Below are 4,046 nucleotides of genomic sequence, written 5' to 3'. Positions count from 1 at the left end.
ACAACGAAGTTCTTGTCCCTGACACGTTTGATCCTTTTGTGCGTACGGCACTTTCGTCGCACAGGCCCGAGAATGGCAGTCGGAGCGCGCTGGAAAGAAAAAAAATATATATAAAAGCGCAACGCGTGCTTCCACGTGACACGGATTGGCCAATGGGGGAGCGGAGGAGGCTGGGGCGACAGGAGGCGGCAAGGAGGAAACGCCGGGGCGAGCGCGGTCGCGGCAAGATCTAAGAATGGCGCTACTTTTTATATATAGGGGCTTTACACGCGTTAGCTCCCGGATAGTTCGAGAAGGAAAGAGGAGTCTAGTCTGTCACGTGATTGCCGCTGCGGTGCGCCGCTGGTTCGTGTGGCCGCCCTGCCGCTGCTGCGTTTTGCCGCCGGCGGCGCGCCGCGCGCCATTTGCCGCTAGTGTGTACGTGCCCAAACAGGTTTTTCTTGCCGCGGCAGGGATCGCTCCTGGACCGATTTTTTGCGGTTTGCCGCGTGCCGCGGATGAAGGAAACCAATGAGAGTGGCCCGCTTCCGTGACGTGCGCGCGGGAAACTGGTCTCATGCGGACCCGCCCGACCGCTCGTTACGTACTCGCGTCCGGTGTTAGCGGGAAACTCGTTCCGCACTATCATCTGCACGCGTCAGCTCCCGGACCGAGCTGACGGATGGTTCGAGAAGGGGGGAGAGAGTCTAGTCTGCCACGGGAATGCCGCAGCGGCGCGCCGCCGGTTGGTGTGGCCGCTCTGCCGCAGCTGCGTTTTGCCGCCGCCGACGCGCCGCGCGCGTTTTGCCGCTAGTGTGTACGTGCCATAACCACTCAGCCATACAGGCATGCTTCGAAGGGTTGCATTCGTGCAAACCATATCATTGCGTTCGAGCGCCCTCAGTGAACGGAACCACCTAGAAACGCGGTACGTGCGAGCGGCGCAGCGTGGCGCCAGCGGTCAAACGCTGTACCTACTAGCAAATGTAGTGTTGCCTCCCGGATAGTTCGAGAAGGGGAGAGGAGTCTAGTCTGTCACGTGATTGCCGCAGCGGCGCGCCGCCGGTTGGTGTGGCCGCCCTGCCGCTGCTGCGTTTTGCCGCCGGCGGAGCGCCGCGCGCGTTTTGCCGCTAGTGTGTACGTGCCATTATGGCACGTACACACTAACGGCAAAACTAAAGCCCCTACATAAGAAAAGTACCGCCATCCTTTGATAAACGCCGCTTCTCTCTCTCCTGTATCTCCGATTAGACGATGATAGCGCGCGCTTTTCACTTTGATATTTTCTTTTTTTCCGCCTCAGAGCCATGTTGAAAGTCCTCTGCACAGCCGCAGTCGCCGGCGGCGGCGGCGGCGCGCGCCCGGCCTGAGGGCACGTTCACACTGGGGAATCTGGCGTCTACAGCGAACGTAATTCTCCTGCCGCCGAAATTCGCGCCGGTCACACTGCTAGCCCACCGCGCCGCCGGAACGCGATACAGCGCCATCTGCGGTGTAAAGCGCTAACCTCCAAACAAGCGCCGGATATACCGGATGTGCCCGCAGCCTCGAAAATGCGCAGTTATCTCCGCTCGCGTAGAGTTCGCGCGGTTTTATTTTAGCGCCTCATCGCTGCAAGCAACGACAATGAACCCTGATCAAGAAGAGGCAGTACTGCTAGGCTTGTTGGCTAGCACCTTTCTGGCGATGCATGACGCGCCGAAGCATTCGCAGAAGAGACGACGCCAGCGGCGATGTTGTGTTCATGCTGCTTTGCAAATGCGCGAAAAGCTTGGGCACGCCACCAAACTACTACCCCTTCTGCGAGATCGCGACGTGGAGTACTACAGAGAATAAGTTCAGATGTGTTGTTATTCGTGACAACAAATATTAAGTTTCGGACCAATTCGATCAGCATTTACGACGTCGCGAGAGACACGACTGCGACAACGCGAGCGCCTCCGACTCGGCCGCCATCTTCGAAATTCTTACTCGCGCTCCGATTGGTCCGCGGTGAGGAAATCCGGCGGCAGCTGCCGCAAAAATCGGTCCGAGACCGATCGGCGCGGAAAGGGCTATTCCGGCGGATCTCGCCGCCGCCGAACTGGGTTCCGCGCCGCTCCAGAAGCCGAATGTCTCAGTGTGAACGCGCCCTGAAAGCTTCAACGTGCACTTTCTAGGTGCGCCACCGTCGACTTGGCTTTCGCAAGCAAAAAGTAAAGAAAAAAGCAAGCGCTTTAGGAGAGGAGGCGGCGGAGGAAAGAGTAGATGCAAAACGCGCGCGGCGCGCCGCCGGCGGCAAAACGCAGCAGCGACAGGGCGGCCACACCAACCGGCGGGGTGCCGCTGCGGCAATCACGTGACAGACTAGACTCTCTCCCCCCTTCTCGAACTATCCGGGAGCTGACGCGTGCAGATGATAGTGCGAAACGAGTTTCCCGCTAACACCGGACGCGAGTACGTAACGAGCGGTCGGGCGGGTCCGCATGAGACCAGTTTTCCCGCGCGCGCGTCACGGAAGCGGGCCGCTCTCATTGGTCTCCATCCGCGGCACGCGGCAAACCGCAAAAAAATCGGTCCAGGATCGATCCCTGCCGCGGCAAGAAAAACGGCGGCTGCTTTCGCGGAGCGCGTCTTGCCGCCGGCGGCGCGCCGCGCGCGTTTTGCCTAAAGTCCCTATATAAGAAAAGTACCGCCATCTACTCTTTCCTCCGCGGCCTCTCCCCTAAAGCGCTTGCTTTTGTAGCGTTAGCTACACTGGCCTAGCCAAGCCCGTTTCGCGCGGCACATCAAGAGCCGTGCTGCGCATGCGCAAGGATCAGTGATGTCACACGGCTTGCGCACCGGAGCCACCGGAGCCGGCACCTCTCGCGCACTCCGCCGCCGCCGCGCGCGACTCACCGCCGCCGGTCTGCGCATTCCAGAGGAGTGACGTCGTAGCCGTGGTAGACGCACTGGCGCCGGCGCGCGCTCGCTGTGCAGTCGCCGTCTGACACTGCGCTGGAGCCGCTGCGCTTCTGACTGGCGTTTGCCAGTGTGGTATAGCCATGGAGAAGGAGAGCGCAAATGCTGCTCAACAGCGCAGAAGAACGGAGAAGCTTGACTCATCGGATCCCGAAGTAGTTGCCTGGCAATTAGCGGTTGAGCGTAGGAGGAATGAATACATGTGCCACATAATACGTATACCGCGTGTGTGTCATTGGAGCAGCAGTAAGCATGACAATCAAGCTAATCCTTGACAATCTAGACAACCAGGAAAGCTAAGAATAATCAGCTGAACCTTTGCTAACGCTACGTATATCCTGGCATAGCCGAGCTAAGCGACTGCAACTTTTTTTTTCTTTACTTTTTGCTTGCGAAAGCCAAGTCGACGGTGGCGCTCCTAGAAAGTCCACGTTGAAGCTTTCGGGCCGGGCGCACGCCGCCGCCGCCGCCGGCGACTGCGGCTGCGCAGAGGACTTTCAACATGGCTCTGAGGCGGAAAAAAAGAAAATATAAAGAAGTGAAAATCGTCCAATCGGAGATACAGGAGGGAGAGAATCGTCCAATCGGAGATACAGGAGGGAGAGAAGCGGCGTTTATCAAAGGATGGCGGTACTTTTCTTATATAGGGACTTTAGTTTTGCCGATAGTGTGTACGTGGCATTACGGCTTGTTCTATGGATCCGGGCACCTCCATATGGTGCACGTACTAGAAGGCAGGTACGTAAGCTGAATTCCAAGGTACAGTAGCGCTTACTTTCTGCCTTTGAATTAGATTAGGATCCCTGGATTTCGCTCTTCGTTTTTTTTCTCCGTTATTTGCCAATCAATTTCAAACCACAACTTATCACGTGTTTGGCTCAGTAACGTTTTAGAGCACAGCTCTTAGGCGCCCGTTGCTGCGGCGAGCGTCAGTGTTTCCGGCGTAACCGAGCGAACGAGCACATCGAAAACTGCATGAGAGCGAACGCGGTGCGCAGAGGGGGAGGAAAAAGCGGCGAGAGCGAAGAGGTGCGAGGAGTAAAGCGGAGAGGAGGCTGCAGCGGCACCATGAGACGGAAAGCGGAGGAGGGTACGTCGAAAGCGTGAGAAGAAAAGCGTAGTGC

The sequence above is a fragment of the Dermacentor silvarum genome, chromosome 1, assembly GCF_013339745.2.
Source record: "Dermacentor silvarum isolate Dsil-2018 chromosome 1, BIME_Dsil_1.4, whole genome shotgun sequence".
NCBI classification, from domain to species: Eukaryota; Metazoa; Arthropoda; class Arachnida; order Ixodida; family Ixodidae; genus Dermacentor; species Dermacentor silvarum.
The sequence above is the reverse complement of the archived record's forward strand: the minus strand, read 5'-3'. Positions refer to the sequence as shown.